Source organism: Hibiscus syriacus, unplaced genomic scaffold, assembly GCF_006381635.1.
Source record: "Hibiscus syriacus cultivar Baekdansim isolate YM2019G1 unplaced genomic scaffold, ASM638163v2 tig00116962_pilon, whole genome shotgun sequence".
NCBI classification, from domain to species: domain Eukaryota; kingdom Viridiplantae; phylum Streptophyta; class Magnoliopsida; order Malvales; family Malvaceae; genus Hibiscus; species Hibiscus syriacus.
This window is the reverse complement of record NW_024063488.1, coordinates 5,998,891-6,018,801: the sequence shown is the minus strand read 5'-3', so window position 1 is coordinate 6,018,801 and position 19,911 is coordinate 5,998,891. Positions and strand designations below refer to the sequence as shown.

At 34.2% G+C, this 19,911-nt stretch overlaps 3 pseudogenes; 1 reads left to right on the top strand and 2 right to left on the bottom strand.

Annotated features, from left to right (window-relative positions):
• Window positions 1–2,360: 2,360 nt before the first annotated feature.
• Window positions 2,361–5,857, bottom strand: LOC120190759 (annotated as a pseudogene).
• A 643-nt stretch (window positions 5,858–6,500) lies between these two features.
• LOC120190541 lies at window positions 6,501–17,440 on the bottom strand (annotated as a pseudogene).
• A 482-nt stretch (window positions 17,441–17,922) lies between these two features.
• On the top strand, window positions 17,923–19,500 carry LOC120190758 (annotated as a pseudogene).
• The last annotated feature ends 411 nt before the right edge of the window (window positions 19,501–19,911 follow it).

The following is a 19,911-nucleotide window of genomic DNA, read 5'->3' as shown; positions in this document are numbered from 1 at the left end:
GCTGTAGAAACATGGGATTCATTTTCAAACATGATTGGTGCGAATATATTTTTTAACTTTCCTAAATTCACAGAATTTCTGAAAAATATATTTTCAATAGACAACAGAATTCACATTCAGACATAGAAATAATATTTCTATAAGACAAATCAAATCAAAGAGAAATTGTCTGACTTTCCTCTACTTAAAGCCGTCATATAAATTAAAATGACAAATTAAACAAATCATAAAATTTAAATGTAAAGTCAAGGGCAGATTGACTAAATTATAGGAGGTAGATTTTCAGGTAGTGCAGTTGGATTTTGGTCCAGAAAATTCATGTGGAAAGTTGAAACATTAAAGAGCACAAATAAATAAATGGGAATGCTTCGACGTTACCCAATATTATAGTTGATGATTTGGGCGGGATGATTAATGAATAAAACAGGTGGGTCATGGACTTTACTTACTTGGCCCTGGAAGGTAAATTCTTGATTAAGCAAACTGAATTATAACCCCTCAATTTAAGAACATTTTTAATCTGTTATTTTTAATGCCAATAATTCAGATTTTATACGGTAAACAACAGTGTTCCTAGAACCATATCCAAAGTAAACAAGACGATCAACGTTGACAAGAAAGTTAATAAAACATAAGAATGTAGTGGTTATTACACGACTTTGAGAGTACGTTTGGTTCACGGAATGTAAGATTATTAGTGGGAATGTAAGATTACTAGTGAAAATGTAAGATTACCAGTGGGAATGTAAGATTACCAGGGAATAAGAATACTGAGAATGTTATATTTTGTGTTTGGTTGGTTTAGCAGGAATGTAAGATTACCGTGTTTGGTTAAAGGAATAAAATATTATTGGAATGTATATTTGACCAAATTGTCCTTATTATATATTTGTTTTTTTAACAAATTAGAAAATATTTATATATTTTTTAAAAAAAAATTAAATTCATAAAATTTATATAATTTTTTATAAAATTGAAAATATAAAAAGATTTAATAAAATGATAAAATTTAATTTTAACACCTGAATTTTATATAAAATTTTAATTATATAATTTTTTTAAATATAAAATAATTTAAGAATAAATTTATAATTTAACATTCGTATAATTTTTATTATTCAATGACAGAATAATAATATTTAAAAAAAAAATTAAGTTCATTTTAGTCTAAAACATCGATAATCTAACAATACTTAAAGAAAGAGAGATAATGCCATTCTCGATAATATACTCAAAAAATTCACTATTAATAATCTTACATTACGAAAAATAAAATTTTCAGACTAATCAAACGAAGAATGTGGGGGAAAATATAGATTCCATCCATATAGGAATCCACATTCATCCCTCCAAACACCCCTGAATAACGAAATTAGTCACTCATCTTTAAGAGGAAATGGATTGAACAACAGCAGAGAGAACAAGAAGAAATCGGGAACCAAAATCGGGAACCAAAATCGGAATCAAAGGATTGACATCGCTCCCTAGGCGTTTCCTTCTCAGCCTCTTCGTAACATACCCCTTTTTCTGGACATCACCCCACTCAGCTTCATCCACTCCCTTGGACAGAATCAGTGGTGGGGGCTGGCTGTAAGGGCACTTGGACCTCCATGAAGTTTCGGGAAGACCCAATCTTGTGACCCTTTTGAGGAAAAGAGAGAATCCCCATTTCAGGTGGAGGGAAGGGAAGGCATCGGAGTTGGGTTTATTGCAGAGAATTGGGGGGAAATCCCAGTTGAGGAAGCATGGGATTTGTGTGGAGATGAAGAGTGGAGAGGCGGTGAGATTGTGGGGCTTGTTAGTATGTAGTTTAAAGCCTGGAGCTTTTGCTCCCATGTCGAGTCCTCCATTTTTGCCTTCTCTAGTCTTGTTGATTATGGCATGGCTAATGGATTACCAATTGGGAAGGTGACAAATTTTTTTTGAAGGGCTTTTTAGCAAGGCCTGAAACACCTCAGCATAGGAATTGCCTTATCGTCACTTACATTATTCCATTTGTCCATTAAGAAGAGAGGATGAATCATGAATGAGTTAACGTTCTTAATTCACGAATTGTTGTTACCGGAACCAAAGTGGTTAAACGTCAAAATTTCATGGAAATTGTTGGCCAGTTGAGATGGATGGAAAATAAAATTAAGGGTATTAATTGTAATAATTATGAAATATATTAAGGGCATTTGATTTGATCTTTATTAAACCAAATATTTTTTTTCCTAGATCAAGTAACCAAATGAAAGGTGCCAAGGTAACTACGAAGTCGTACATTTGTCTATATTTATCTTTGAACAAAAGAATCAATTGAATGATTGGTTCCGACTTTGATATGCTACTAATCGATGCAAATAGCATAGGCCCGGCAAATCTAGCTTTGGGTAAAGAATCATATTATATTGATCTGACCCTGTAGCACTGATAGTAATGTATTCATCACCCGGTGCTTATACAGCAAGTCAGCAACCAACCCAATGCTGTTGAATGTGCCCACTCTTCCTTCATCTTTCAATATCAAAACCAAAATGTAATAGAAAGCAAACAAACTGCAGCAGCTTGGATGATACCCACTATTTCAGGGTAAAGCAACTACCTGGACTTAGCTGAATTGTGAAAAAAGCGCATCAAAGCACCCAGTATAGGGAAGGTGGTGAAAGCAGAAGCCTGAAATACCATAAAATGAATTATAACAGCTATTCAAGAAAATTTTCCGGTACAGAAGAAGGCACTAGATACACAAGAACATACCAGAAAGAATACCAGTTCATCATTGACAAAAGCTGCAGCAACTTCGTTTCTTTGCAATTCTTGTTCGATGAAACCTTGCAACTGCAAGAAACAGCCCAAGAAAAAAAATATTTATTTCTTTCATAGGCAAAGGTTCCTAGGGAAGGGATATACTTCCTTTGGACTTGGCCAGTATTGTCTATAGACAAAATACACATTAACGGGACTCTAAAAACCCATTCCGGAATAGTTTATCAATAGATTGGATACCGGTGGTTAAGCAAAAAAACACACACACATTAACTAGTAAGCTGGAACCTGTTTATATGTATTCCCCAGCAAACCATATAAACCACTGTGACCAGAACAAATAAGACAGATTGATGAAATTCAAAATGCAGGTTAATTTAACTCTTTAAATGTAGAGAAAGCCAAATTCTGTGCGTTGGTGGAAATTTGAATTGTCACTGAATAATATTTTGAAGTAAAGCACAAGATTGCAGAATTTGTGTTCACATAGATCCAACAGAGATGCTGTCCGCAGAGGCAAGTTGGAAATGCAAGAGAATTCTTGACCATTCTCTTACAAGCAATCTCAGTGCTTTGGTGATTAATGTTAGCATACAGTTATTCAATGCAACATTGGCATCTAATATAGAGCCAATGAAGGTTCAAACTTTAAGTAGTTACACACTTTATGTTTCAAGATACACTTTTCGGAGCTGATAGAACAAAAATTCTCAATTGTTGTTTTTCGGACATAGTTATCTTTCGGACAAAAGAATATAGTAAGGCATATGCAATACTAAACATACCTCATGGTGGTACTTTTTAATTGCTGAGTAAAATCTTCTCAATTGTTGCAGAGCTTGAGACATGTAGGATTTTATGATTGTTCCTTTTCCCAATGACTAAGAATCCAATGACCCCAACATCTTCAGAAGATGTCTTCCAGAAAAGTCATTAATGGACTATTCACAATATAAGATGTGATTTTCTTACCACTCACATGAAACATGAGCATATGACGTAATATCTCGCTTTTAACAAAATGAACTATAACAGTTATAGTGGTTGATGATGCTTTGATAAACAAAGATAAAAATTGTACAGATATTTAAAGGGACAGAGACGGAGGAAAAGAAAGGTCTTAAAGACTGAAAACTTATTATATTACCTTCAAGAATGTGCATCTCATATTCCTTTGCCTTTGAGCTTGCAATGCCCTCATCTGTAACAAAGAGCAAGAATTCAAATAAGGTATTATTATAATGAGAAAACCTTTATTTTCATTTTCTTTTAAATTTCCCCAAGTTTAAAAAATAACTGATATCATTAGGGCCCAAGGAAGACTGTACTTCAGCAATTTGAAGTGCCTGCTCAAGCTGTTGAATTTGAATCCAGTGTTCTGTAACAACTTCTGCCGTCTAAAAGCAAGGCAATGAAATTTTAAGCGAGTAAAATAAAAATCATTTCAATATTAGTTATATCAAGAGATAACAAAATCAAAACAGAATACACAGATTTTCAAGTTTTCTACATCTCAACAATCAAAAGAAAGACAAAATTAACCAAGATTGAGTTCTGATAAAATGTGGTTATTTTCATCATTGACTGAAAAAGACTAATAGGATAAAATGTTTCTATTTTCATCATCAATTTAAAGAAATATAGTTTAGCAGTGAGCTTGTGACTGGTACCTCAACCCTAAAAACTTATGACACCCCTCCCACCAAACCAACAAGGATATTTAAATCTAGAAATGAGGCAACATAGAACTTCAATAATTGGAACAGAAAGAAGTTGGTGATTGGATGGTTTTTTTCTATTATTGATAAAAATCTTGAAGTATATTAAAGACTATACAATTTTGAATAAATGCTTAGTCATTCAGCATTAGATGATCATAAATCATAATGTATGACAAACCATAAGAAGCCCTCATATTCAAAAGTAATCTCTACACAGAAATGAAATTGATGAATGTAAATGCTGACCTTTTCTACTTGTGAAGTAACAACTTCAGTCTATCCTCAGCATCCTGTGCCTTCGACTCTAAAACATGAAGATCGAAATTGTTCTTTCTTGAAACAACTCAAAGACGGTGTACCTAGGATCACGATGCCTAGTACTAAAATCAGTTCAATGTTGCACTAAAGCAAAATTTTCTTGCCACTCACCAATGGGAACACGACAAGTAATCAAGTAGGATGAAACAAAATGAAAGAGTGATTATATTTATGCAAGTATTTAAAACGAACCTCCTCTTCTAGAACCTTAATCCTTTCATCAGCAGGTAATGAGTGATCCTGCAATTAAGAAATTGCAAAATAACATGACAAGCTGTTATGTATTTATCAAGAAGATTCCTAAGTTAATAAACCCTGATAATCTTCAATCTTCTCTTCGTAATTTTTAAACAGTCACATGACTTAGTTTGGATAAAAAGAATGAATAATTATGTAGTACTTATTTTGAATAGGTACTATTTTTTTCTTGTTTTTTTTTTTTTACCAAATCTTTTTAGTATCAAGTTTATATTTATATTAATTCTTCTACATTTCGATAAACTATTTTCAAATTCATGTAATAACTCATATAATAATTACTATTTTTTTTCTCGTGTCATTACTAATCACATCAATCCAAACAAGCTTAATGACAAACAAATGAAACAAAGCGAAAAATAAGAAATGTTTCTTAAAAATGAATTGAACCTTAAGATTGGATACAGCAGACTGCAGACAAGCGATCTTGGTTGTCATGTCCTCGAGGGATTTCTCGCATTCCTTAAGATAATGGGTTTTAGCATTAATGTTTTGAATTTTTTCTTCGAAAACAGATTCTGAATTCATATTGACAGTAACCAAGTAAAATTTACGACTAGTATCTGTTTGGAAATTCTAAGCAGATGTTTACTTATCAGTAAAGAAATTGACAAGAAATTTTACCCAAACGAGAGACCTGGAGCTTGACGTCGCGCAATCCATGGACCAAAAGATCGTGGTTGTTATTTGCTGATCTTGGGATGTGACGGAGAAGAGAGAGAACAAGTGAAAATGGAGGGGAGGAGAATCATATTAGCCACCCCATTACCGCCTCTCGTAAAGCCTTTTTCCCATTATTGTTCTTGGAAAGAAGCAAATATTAATAGTAGCCGGGCGTACAATTTTTTAATACTATATGATCACTGAATTATATTCAAATTATTTTTTATTATTAAATTTTTAAAAATTATAAAATAATTGTTATACTTTTAATTTAATTATAAAATAACCATCATATTATTAATTATTTCTAATCGCGGTTAAAAAATGACATGATACTTTATTTCGTTTATAAAACCAACATTAAATACTCTTCAAAAGTTAACATTAGTTAAATAAATAATAATAATTTCATTTATTTAGTTATAATCCTATATGATATAAGTACAATTCTATAATTAAGTGGGAAAAAAGTGAAATTCTATAATCAATTATATTCAAGTAGTATGCTTAAAATCATTTCAATTTATTTATGAAAAATTATTTTATATACTTATACAATCAAAATAAAAAAAAGGGAGTTAAAAAGAAGATATAATAACAACTAATTTTGTAAAGTAAAAATAAAGGATATTTTGAGACAAATGGACCATTTTATTCTTAAGGATTAATGAAGAGTATCATATAACCATTTGACCAGCGTGATCGACTTTTACCAGAGGTAGGAAAAGCAACGGTAAAAGCATTATTCTTCGTAATATTATTCAATTTATTGTAAGGAAAAAAAATCCCAGAGGTGACGTTGAGAGAGCATTCTAAAATCAGGAGGGACATCTGCAACTGCAAGGTTGAATTCCCCAAGTTTTTTCAGCATATTCTTGGATGGTCCTATCGCTGCTAAATTTCACAGAGCCAGCTGCACACAGTATACTCATTTGGGTCCATCTATCTTCATCAACAAAAGCTTTATCAGCGGCCGCCTGTTCATTTCAACACAACTCCACAATTAAATTGCAAAATCCTTTTTCAATTCCAACCAGATGGAAAACCAGCTATTTACCTGGGCCTTTAGGTAGCTTGCAAAATCCGCTCCAAGTAGAAAATAGTCATTCCCACCCTCTATTTTGTCGCACAAAGATTTGAAATAGTCTTTCAACCCAAAATGACCGTCTCGGATCATCCTATATATATATAATAGTAACACAATGCCACTCAAATCAAACTCTGTATAAGAAAAGTAAGGATATATCTCCTTTACTGAGAAACTAAGATGTAAATTCTTCAACAACAAAAAAAAGATGTATTGGTAAAGCTTATACACTACACATAAACGATTGGGGTATAATACCTTACAACGCGCAAAAATTGAAGAGGAACTTTAAGAGCCGGTCCTTTCTCGCGCAATGCAGGAACTTCATTCACTGATGCACCAAAGAGAAACTGAAAGAAATTTTATCAGAAATCCAGTCCTACTAATATTGTTGGTTATGTTTGTATCTGTGGTGATGTGGCACTTACCATGTTTTCCCGACCTACTTCTTCAATCATTTCAATCGTAGAACCATCTTCTGTGGCTAAAAGTAAACATCCATTCATCAAAAATTTCATGCTGCTGGTTCCCGAAGCCTCATGCCCTGCGGTGCTGGATTAGAATCAGGAAATACTCTAGTTAAAAGAAGTGTATATCAGAAGTAGAAAAATTGAGTGGAAGCTGATTTTTTTCTTAAAGTAGTTCTTGAAAAACGGGTTTGGGAGGTGGAGAGAGTAATTCTGCCCCATCCAATCACTTGGATGTTTATTATACCATTCTACCATCCAAATATTTTTGAACTGCTTAATCTTTACTTTGGACAATCAATCTACCTCTGCTTTTTATATATAGGAAATATCATTCATTGCATAAGCTTAATGAGAATTAATGCTAAAAGACGATGATTTCCGACTCAAATTCACGGAAAATGGAGATATCCATCTTTAGATCTGGGATAAATATATCTACAGAAACAATGAAACCAATAGTTGACCACACAAAAACAAGTAGAATCCCAGTCAGCAATCACTGCAAAAGATATTATAACTGCTAACGAATTTGTCAATACCATGTAATGTGCAAAACTTGTGCATACTACCTTAGATGTTGAGAAAGGTCAGCCCCTGGTATTACTAGCTCAGCAACAGAAACATTGTAATCAGGTATAAAGACCTGCGTCACGATTTCAAATTATTTCTGTTCAAGGGTAATTACTCACCCTTCTGAGGAAATAATACATATTTCAGAGTTCCATTCAACAAACATCTCGGAAAAAAAGAATAATACTGGCTTACCAACTTTAAAAGATCTCCAATATCATTATCATTGTTGATCTTTTCAGCCACAACATGACAAAGTTTAATAATCTTCTTTGCAATTTCATAACCTGGAGCAGCTTTTCCTGAAATTATGCAGACCCGTGGTACAACTTTTTTTCCTGTCGTTCTTGTTCATATTCTGTACCAAAATGAGAATGGCATGAGCGAGATACCTCTGGTCTGTATCACTCATTCTTTTAACTTGATGTTAAAATGTTCGAAATATATACAATTTTTATAACTTAAAAATCTTTATGCAAAACAAAATGATTATGATTAAGGAAATGGTTAACCCTAACTCATATCTGACAGTTTTGAGACATATGAAATCAGAATAAGGAATCATTGATCTTGCAAGTATCCAGCCACAAGTGGTAATAACTTAAAAAACCTTAAGGCGATTCAACAAGGCACATAAAAGAAAAGCATTATATAAATTCCACATGTTTGCATGGCTCTTTCAGGCAAAGATAGTGTTTAACCTTGATGCAGTCATATCTATGGATAATGCCAAGTATATTAAGCAACTGCCGCTTATATTCATGTATCCGCTTTGTGTGTACATCAAACATTGCATTCAAGCTGACCTGCATATTACCGATAATGTACACCAACATTAAGTAATTACTGAGCTCCTTAAAGACGGGAAAAGGAAATTTAGGGACAAAAACTATAGCTTTCTTCACAACCTTCAAACCACTCATTGCTTCAATGTACTCTGCAAGCCTTATTTTGTTGACCTTCTTAACCTATGAGATAATAATTAACATTAAACGAATGGTTTAGCCAATGATATGTTTTATTTCCCAAGCTGAATCGTGCTAATTAAGAAAGAAAGTACCATCTTCCATTCTTGATGCAATTCAGCATTAGTTGCATAATCTCTCAAGCCTATTAAAAGGTCAATATCACGGATCCAAGCTTCTGTTCCAAGCCATTTTGAGATAAGAGCACATAAACTAGGATTGCTGACAACAATCCAGCGACGCTGAGAAACCCAATGTTAACAGATCAAGATCACTACACACCAGATGAAATTAAATTATTCATGTACTTCTAGTTATCAGGGCTAGATGCATTACAGCATCAAAGTAACAGATCATTAGATCTAGAATTTATTTATGGGTAGGCAAGCAACTTAACCTATCATAACCTAAATAATGCAAAAAAAGACTGAACTTATTTTAAACCTGGGTCACTCCATTTGTCTTGTAGTGAAACTTGTGCGGCCACAGCTCATAGAAGTCCTGTAAAGATTTAACTGACAACAATTGAGATCAACTAATTAAAGATGTTCTTTGAATCTGAGTTCTATTTCAAACTTACTACAAACCAAGGAAAGGAAATGTTTAAGAAAGTAAGATAAGTTTTACCCTGAAAACTTTTGTTTTCAACAACTCTAAATGTAATCTGGAGACCCCATTCACAGTATGCGAACAAATGATTGATAGGTTTGCCATCCGAATATTCTGCCAAGGATGGTTATGAAGTTCAATTTTTCGTCCATTCTAGTAATCCACCACACAACAGAAATTAAACCTATAAAAATTGATATACACCTTCACAGCCCTTCCTCGACAATTGACATCCTGGCCAGCCGATCATAATCTACCAATCATCTTTTAACTTTTCCATGAAGTTGAAGTTTATGTCATATATAATCTGAAAAGAGCAATTTAGTAAACACTAGTAAACAAACTGACGAGCGGTCATATAATATATTACAATCTAAATAAGTGGATAATACAGGAAATGTGTTGAAAATAACAACCAATCACATGGATGTTTCTGTACCCTGGATGCATGATGTAATAATTAAGAAAACTATTTATATGAAGCTATTCCATATGACATCAGATATAGATGAAAGAATATTGCAAGACGAAGCTTTTCCCTAGGAACAAAGTAGGCTTTCATCACATAAAGTTATTCAATGAAACAGATTTTAAGCTGAAAGTACATTGAAACATTCAAACAAAATACACCTGCAAATGTCGAGGAAGAAGGCTTCCCATTAGATCCACAGGGATTTTCTCCATTGCTTCAGGTGATACGGTATGAGTTGTATATGAAAATATTTTGCATATGATGTCCCATGCTCTGTTCCAGCTTAAATGCTCTTCATCCAAAAGCACTCTCATTACCTCAACTGTTGCGAGAGATGGATGAGTGTCATTCAGCTGCAGTGCAACCTATATAAAATGCAATTGAAGTTGACAGAACAGTAGTCAAGCATCAGCGCAGCACTCAACCTAAGGATGGCAATTGAAGTGGAAAGAAAATATTCTCATCATCTAAAGCACAACCATTTATCAAGTGTATGACATTGAGAACTTGCGTAAACCGTATGATCAGACCAGTTTCAAATAGTCCTAATCGGGTGTTCCTACATAGCTTATGCACTAATAGATACATGAAACATGCAGCTAATACCTTCTCTGGAAACTCATCAAAATTTCTATGAGTATCTTTGAATCTTCTGATGATGTCTTGCAACCGATGCAGAAACAAAGAAATATCGCTGTTTCAACTGCAATTCTTTACCCTGAAGAAACCACCACAAAGATATGAATGTAGCTCTACGTAAAGACAATACAGAAACATATTCAGTCAACCACTCAAGTCCTTGCAAACATTTCAACCAAGTTTCAATGAAAGCAACGTGAATAATCTCCAACTTAGTACCTTTAATTTCCCATAAATCAAACAATTGCAGTAAAAGCTTTAGAAGATGCAGCATGGAAAGTTTGATAGACAACTAAACCTCCTAATGTTAACTAATCAAGTTAAGGAAAAGCAGCCAAACCTGATAAGAACGATCATCGGGGTATAGTATGCTACTAATACTTTCTGCTCTCTGTCTATTGACCACAGCATCAACATAATCCCCAGTGTTATAAGACTCCTGCAAAGCCATGCTCCAAAGCTGAGGATTTAAGATATACAATGCCATACTCACATGAACTCATAATCATATGGCAGTAAAAATTATACAAAATTAAAAATCAGAAATCTTAGGAGTTTCCAAAACAACCCCCTAACGAAATTAAAGTCTCCAAAACAAAAGACAAAATATCTGAAATATGCAGAAATCTTAACTAACAATTTTTTCAAGAACTGACATCAAATACCCACTTCAAAGGCTATGCAAGAAAAATGTTAGATGCTAAAATCTTACTGACATAAGCGAGAGCTCTCTCACCAAAATGTAGTTCTCCGACATGCAAAATTGCAAATAGTGAAATTTAAAAGAGTAGGGAAAATAAAAGAAATAAGTAACTTTACTCAGCAAATAACTGATATCACTTAAGTTTGGATTAAGCATGTTCCAGAACAATTAGGCCGAAACAATCAGGGAAAAAAAGAATAAAAAGATTTCCATCCCCCCCCCCCCCCGGTCCGCTTACAAAGTAGAGCTTAATGGCAGGTATATAGAGAATTCAAACAGGAAAACAACATAGTTGCACATAGACATGTTTTAAGCAACCAAATCAGCACTTGTAAGGTCAGTCCAACTAGCATTTCTAGTAACCTAGAGCATAAGAAATATAGTTTTATGTGTCGGATCTTCATAGGTTAGGTAACCCTATCTAAATGGAAGCAAACATACACATAGAATCCATGCTTACAATTACTAATTGGGCTTCGTCGAAATTACCATATTGTGTTGATCATTGGTTTGGCAGCCCAAAGGCGAAGAACAATTGTATTCCTTGTTCCAAACCTGGTATCGGATTGTCATATGCCACAGCTTCAACCTACCACCATGAAGGCATATTGCTAAGCTAAAGGGAATACCAATTACATTCAGTTTAAATTTAGCAGTCATTTAACCATGCATCGCCACCAAAGGATATAATTTTTTTTGCAAAAGTGTAGGCTTCAATTTATGGAAAGAATTACTGCCTTACCACTTCTCCAGGAACCCAAACTTTACATTTTTCTTGATTCAAAACTTCGTCTGTTACAGTCCCATAGAACTTCCACCATCCAAAACACAGTGGACAGAAGTTTAGTAAACAAACATAATAGAAAAGGAACATAAAGATATGTCACAAACCCAATATGACTACAGATTAAAAACATCTGAGTACGTACAAACCTTACAGGATAAGTGAAACCCGCTCGATCTCCCAAGGGTTTCCAAAGTTCAACCAATAATCAGGTTGTTCATGTTGAAACCATCCAATAACTTGACGGAACAACCCATACTGGTAACGCAACCCATAGCTGCAAAAAGAAGATGCATGATTCCCTAGAATTAGATTATCTTAAAAGCCAACACTCAAGATATACAAGTCATACTCATTTGATGCAAGAATTCCTTAACTGATCTTCGAGAAGCAAAACTAGCACACGTTATAAATAAGCTAAAACTAGTTAGAAAGATATGCAAGTCAGCTTCATAGCCCATAACCCATTTTGGTTTCCTATCCAGTATGGATAATTATTCAGTACAGCTATTAATGGAATGCGCAGATGTATTACTTTAACTTGAAATATCCCAAATCTTACAAGCAAAATATATAATAAAGGCATACCCTATAGCAGGATAGTCCAAAGTTGCTAGAGAATCCATTTGGCATGCTGAAAGACGAGCAAGGCCTCCATTACCCAGGCAAGCATCTCCTTCCTTAGATTATCATAATGAATAAGCTATAGAGTAAATGCATAATTATCTGAGTATACAGATATATATACATAATACACGTAACACGAACTTTCTTCCTCCATGATTAAGAATTTACTTTCATGTCACTTGTTAAAACCCGAGATATCTCTCACAGAGTCTCGCCGTCTCTAATTCTAAGGATAGGGTTGTTTTGAAACGACAAGCACACTTTAACATCAAAAAGTGTTTTGCTACGTTAAAAGGAATGTCCATGTAACCTTCAAACATGGGTATGGTTAGATATTTTCAAAATTTTGTTATATATTTGAAGGATATTGGAGGTCATATTCTCATCTCCCATATCCAAGAGTCGGACTAAATACCATAAAAAATAATAGTCCAAGCAATGTAGATCTCTTGTCCATATATACTCCCTAGAATATGGCCACCCATTGGGTTCACCTAATTTCAAATCTCCAATTACTACATAACATGATCTCCGATATAAGTATTTGATGTTTTCAATTCTACTTGCAATCAAAAAATTACTTTTCCGAATCATGATCTGCTGAGTAATAATAATCTGAGATTAGGACAATAAAGGAGTATGGAAAATCAAATGTCAAGTTAACCTGTTCAGCTAAAACTTCAAACTCAAAACCAAGCTGGCTTAAAGCATCTGCAAATTGATCACGAACTCCAAGGTTGATGAGACTATTTGACAACGAACGACCTGAAATTATAAATAGCATGCAAGTTGTTTAGCATGAATGATAGTTAAAGCAATGAAGACAATCCAGAATAAATGTGAATTCAAGAATTGGTTCTCCTTGTAAAAGGAAACGCAGTTTGATCCTCTAGATTTGATAAATTATAGGTACAAGGAGAGTAATAGAATCCATAACCAAACTCTTAAAGAGCTCTAAACTTATCGATAATTTTAAATACAGTAAAATTATAAGGCTCATAAAGGTTGGAAAATATACCCATAAGAAACTCAAGCGAAAGAAAGTCGTTTCGGGCCTTTCCTGTAGAAATGTATCTGAGTATCATGCCAACGTTCAATCAACCGATCTCTTACACTATGTGCTAAAGCCTGTTAAACAATCGAAATCAAGTTACGTTCCCACCAAACATTAAAAAATGTCAGAATTCGTTCTCAACCCACCAACGGAACCTTAATCTTACGTGATAAGCTTCAAAATCATCGAAATTAAATCTCGATTAGCCACTGTGAACTCCACGTGATCTAAAATATCCTTTTGTAAGCTAACCGGGTCGTTCTTCAAGAAAACATCCACAATTCAAACATCCTCTCAGCTTTGCTTTTATCCTCCCCAAATTCCAACCGAGGCTTCCTAACCATGATCCCTCTCGCCAGCAACAGAAACGGCGGTGTCATCGTCATCTTCGATTGCCTCGATCAAGGCCTTCTTGATTCTCCAAGCTCTTCTGATCGTCGATCTTGTTTCCTCGAGAATCGGTTACGAATAACTTTTTGATAAAATAGCCTCCTTCGCAATCTACGGTGGCTTTGTCGATGAGTAGACCGAGGACATTGAATACGCATGATGGTTTGGAGGAGACCTATACGGTTAGGCGTACGGATGACGAAAGCGGTTGAATTGTCGTTATTTTCAGGAGCGACGATTTCGACGGTTACTGAAGCGGATGCGTTGTTTTCGGATGTGGCGGGAGGGTGTTTGGCGGCGGAGAGTGAGGGAAAGAGTGTTTCGATGAGGAATAGGAAGGAGAATTGGGCGGGAACAGACGTTTTTAGGAGGGAATTGAAAAGAAGAAAATGATGTGGTTGGACGGAGTATAGAAAAGGAGAGGGTAGCCATTGTACTGGACAACTGAGGTTTTGCAGGTTTACGTTAGTGAAGAAGATGGACAAAAAATGTGGATTAAATTTGGAGATTCGTAAAATGAGAGGGAGCGAGGTCAGTTTAGAACTTTGATATCTTCTTATAAATTTATGCCACGCTAGCCGTTTTAGGCGGATCACCAGCCAGATGGTAAATACCACGTGCAGCGGATCACTTTTACTTTGATTGCTTTAACATATTCTTTTTTACCAAATCTTTAACAAAATTTTGACCATGCGTATCACACCCAATGGGTTATTATTCGTACGAGGCTAAGTCTTTGGGATAATTACACGAATGATGGTTGAATTTTGTAAAACATTTTATATATATAATTGGCGCTTTCTTCAAATTTGATATTTCATTTTTTTCTTCTCTCAACCTAATGTTGTAATACGCTTATTGTTTACTCTTTGAAATATAATTTTTCTTTATTTTTTCCTTAAAATTAGATTTAATGTTTATCTCTTCGTATATATAAAGTTTATTAGGCTATCTTATTAATATGTTTATGTTTTGAACTCTCGTATTAGATATCGACAATTGTTCACAATCACCGAAAATAGTTTACAATCACCGAAAATAGGTCATAATAGAATTGTGGTAAGATCAGTTTACTAATAAGTCATCATTGTTATATGTACTTTTTTTTATTAATAGTGTTTATCCTCCATCACCTTTGATGATGTTTGTTTGTATATATCATTCGTCTAAATTGTGTTATTAAGTTTTAACTCTTTGTATGTATGATCATAGTTTATTCTTAAGCGGTTAATTTATGCACTTTTATCATTTTAAAAAATATGTCCTCTTATGATTAATCTCAAAATTTTCATTTGTATAAGAGGAGAAAAATATGTGATAATTTCAATTATTGTTATTTTGTTTATGCATCTTGTTTCTTAAATTTGAATATTTTAAGAGATTTTAGACATTTTTTTTGTACCGAAGAATCTTAGCTTATCAATACGAAGTTAAAAGAGTTATGATCCATTTGCACCAACTGTAAAATTATAGATGGATAAGATTATATATTTATTTATTTTTCGTGAATATCTTCTTAATTGTCTATTTTAACTTATCCAAATGATCTTAAATATATATATATATATATACAATGTGAACATATCTCACCTCTAATTAAAAATCAAAGGTATTTTCCTAATTCATCTTTAGGTGGCTTTTGATTCGCTTGAATGTTTATGAGGGAATTGGAATCTGTGAAGGAATTGGAATTGGAATTTGAATATGAATCTGAAACCTGTTTGGTTGGCAGGAAATCCAATTTCATATTTTGTTTGATTCGCATAAATATCAGATGAATTTGATTTCAGTAATGTAAAATGACATAATTGTCATTCTTGTTTTTTTTGCTTAATTTTAGTTTATTTTATAATTTACATGTTAAAAAATATTAAAATTTTATTTTATTGATTATTATTCATTTCAATAAATTATAAAAATCATACTAATAAACATCATAAGTTAAAATCATCCCAATTAGGGATGGCCATTGGGATGACCATGGGTCGGGTTTTTGGTCCACCAGACCTGACCCGAGAACAAGTGAACCTCCACCCGAGACCCGACCCGACTAAAATAAAGTTTCACCCGACCGACCCGACCCGAATATATGAATTAGAAACCCGACCCGAAATAATAAAAAATTTATTTTTATTCAATAAAAACAATGACTTAATTGAAAAAATTATATATATATGGGTATTATTGTAATTATTCCTAAATATATAAGGTAAAATTATATTTTTTTTCGGGTCGGGTCGGGTATTTTTCACCCTAAACCCGAACCCGACCCGAATATCACACTTAAAAAAATCGATCCGAATATCAAACTTAAAAAGAACTCGATCCGACCCGAACCCGAATTTTTTTTAAAAAATCCGACCCGATCCCGAAAATTTTGAAAATAAAATCCGACCCGAATACCAAAAGATTGATGAGGGTAGTATGATCAAATTTCACATTCCATCCTCCAAATGATTTCAATTCCATCATGTTATGGATGGAATTTACTTTCCCTCCCTTGATGGAATTGGATTCCAATTCCCCCTTTGAAAACTTGAACCAAACATGGGAAAGTGGTAGAATTGGATTCCAATTCCCCCTAATTCCAAGGTATTCCAGTAAACCAAACGCCACCTTAGAGAATTTAAGACAGTAATTGGTTGGAATCTATCAAGCGACCTTAGTGATAAAAGGGAGTATCGTTTTCTCTAGAGATATCGAGTTTGAATAAATGTTTCTATAAGATATGTATGTTGTCAATAATTAAGAAAGATTTCGAACAAATATTATCTTATAATCACTTTAAATTATTCAATAAAACAAATAATATTATTATTTTAAATTTTTTGTAAGAATATTTTTTTTGAAAAAGTAAGAATATATATTCAAAAAATTAAATAATAACATATCATTGTTTTGTGGTAAATTATTAAAATATTATATAACATCTTTTCAAAAAAAATATTGAATTTAATCGATAAAATAAAATCTGATATCAATTCCAACAAAAAAACTTTAAATGTAAATTAGGAGAACTTGATAAGTTTAGATACTAAATTTATAATTAAACTAATAAATAATATTATAAGAGCGATGTAATGCACTAAAAATTGTCTACTGACTACAGGGTCTGTCAAAAAAAAAAAGACTAGGAATACGAGTGAAAGGCTGGCTTGCTGAGGTTCGTGATGGAAGGGCAATAGATAATGTCCAATCGTGACCTGTGGGTCTAGATATCATGTCGGGCTATGCAAATACTGGGCCGACTCTGTTTCAAACTCTTTTGGACCATAAATATGGGCAAGATTCGGTCTGCAAAAACCTGGTTTATGTTGAACTGCGACCGCGCAAGCAAACCGCATAACATTTGTCAGTATCATCACCGATGGCGAGCCGCAGTCTGATTTTCCAAACACTTTAGAATCATTCGCTTCACTTCACTGCCGCGAACTGTAAGCTACTTGTTTTCTCAAATATGCTTTTGAAGACTTTCATTTTTTTTTGTCGTTAAATTTATTAGGCTTCTGGTTTTTCAAATGTTGTTTATTTTGATCATCTTTTGATTTCAACCCACCAAATGTTCGATAAAATGTTCATTCCAGCAATGAAATGCATCCACAGTTCATTATTGCATATGAAATCTCCTATGCCTTGTTTGGTTCTCCTTTCTGGCTTGTTCAATAAATTTAGAGGCAACAACTTGAGTATATTGTCATGATAAATTTAAGGAAAGAATTTGGTGTTATATGTTCATTTTATTCTCCCCTCTTAGATTTTTTTTAACGTCTATATCTTAATCTCATGTACGTGTGCATGAATTGCTAACCAGCATTGAAGCATGCCATCTGATTTGGTAATTGTACTGTTATTAACATAGAGAGTTGGCTAATAGCTAAAATGGGTACCAAAGCTGCGTTTAAATGGTCGAAGCAAATCACTCCTTCCCAAGTGGTGCACTTAATAAAAGCAGAGAGGAATCTAGACAAGGCTCTTGCTATATTCGATTCAGCAACAGCCGAGTATGCCAACGGTTTTCATCATCACAGCACTTTTTGGTGTTATGATATCTAGATTAGTTTCGGCAAACAAATTCGGAACAGCTGAAGATCTTCTTGATAGAATGAAGGCGGAAAAGTGTGACGTAAGAGAAAATATCTTCCTTTCTCTTTGTAGAGGGTATGGAAGGGTTCATAGGCCGCTGGATGCCATGAGGATCTTTGGTAAGATGAAGGACTTCCAATGTGAACCAAGTACAAAATCTTATATTACTGTTTGATATTCTAAGAGAACCAGTTAAAGCTCGCTTTTAGGTTTTACAGGCATATGAGAGAAGTAGGTGTTCCAACCTGTGTTGTTTCTCTGAATATTTTGATTAAAGCACTCTGTAAGAACAGTGGTACCGTGGATTCTGCTCTTCATATATTTCATGAGATGCCCAATCGTGGGTGTCCTCCAGATTCCTATACTTATGGAACTTTGATTAATGGGTTGTGTAGATTCAGAAAGGTTACTGACGCAAAGGTGTTATTTGAAGAGATGAAAAGTAGAGATTGTTCTCCTTCTGTTGTTACATATTCCTCCTTGATACATGGCTTATGTCAGTCAAAGAATAAATGAAGCTATGAAATTGCTTGAAGATGAAAAAACAATGGTATGGAGCCAAATGTGTTTACTTACAGTTCTTTAATGGATGGTCTCTGCAAGGATGGACATTCTTCAGAAGCCATGGAACTACTGGAGACAATGGTGAGCAAGCATTGTAAACCCAACATGATAACTTATAGTACCTTAATTCATGGACTATGTAAAGAGGGAAGGCTTCAAGAAGCTGTGGAGATTCTTGACAGGATGAAACTTCAAGGTCTCCAACCAGATGCAGGATTGTATGGGAAGATCATAAGTGGATTTTGTGATATTAACAAGTTTCAGGAGGCTGCAAACTTCCTTGATGAGATGGTCTTAGGCAGGACCTTGCCAAACCGATTAACTTGGAGTCTTCATGTTAGGATTTATAATATGGTGGTCCAAGGCCTCTGTACGAAGAGTGATTTAAGTCGAGCTTTCCACTTATATCTAAGCATGAGAACTAGGGGCATCTCTGTTGAGACTGGGACTTTTGAGACTCTAATGGAATCTTTCTGCAAGAATGGAGACCTACTCAAAGCAGGTCGTATGGTAGATGAAATGGTGATTGATGGATGTACTCCAAATGAGGGAGCATGGAGTATGCTTCTTGGTGCATTTTGGGATCAAAAAATGGTCCAAGAAGCGTTGAATTGTTTCAGGTTGAGATGATGAGTGAATTCGCTGAAGCTGACATGGAGATTCAAGATGAAGCCTTTTGATTTGGTATGCAAGTCATGTACTTCATTATTTTAACTATATACATATTTCTCGCTTGGCCTTATCCTCTAATCAGACTAGATTACTTTGCATTCAACATTTATTTGTCATGATAGAAGAGTTTTATGACTTTGGAAACATACGGGTATCTAGATATCATTCCAAAAAGGGGACATGTTTTATTTACAAAGGGAGAAGCAAATTACATGTGTGGTAAGGTGGACAACAAACACCATATTGCTGAAGACACACAACTGACAGTTCTCTGAGTGGTGTTCGGTATAAGTAACTAAAAGGGGACATGTTTATTTACAAAGGGAGAAGCAAATTACATGTGTGGTAAGGTGGACAACAAACACCATATTGCTGAGACATCGCAACTGACAGTTCTCTGAGTGTGTTCGGTATAAGTAACTTGCAACATTTGATCAAATACTGCGACAGCTACAATACTGGTATTGGAAAAGAAATGCATGAAGTCCACAAAACAATGGTATTTTGCAGCGAA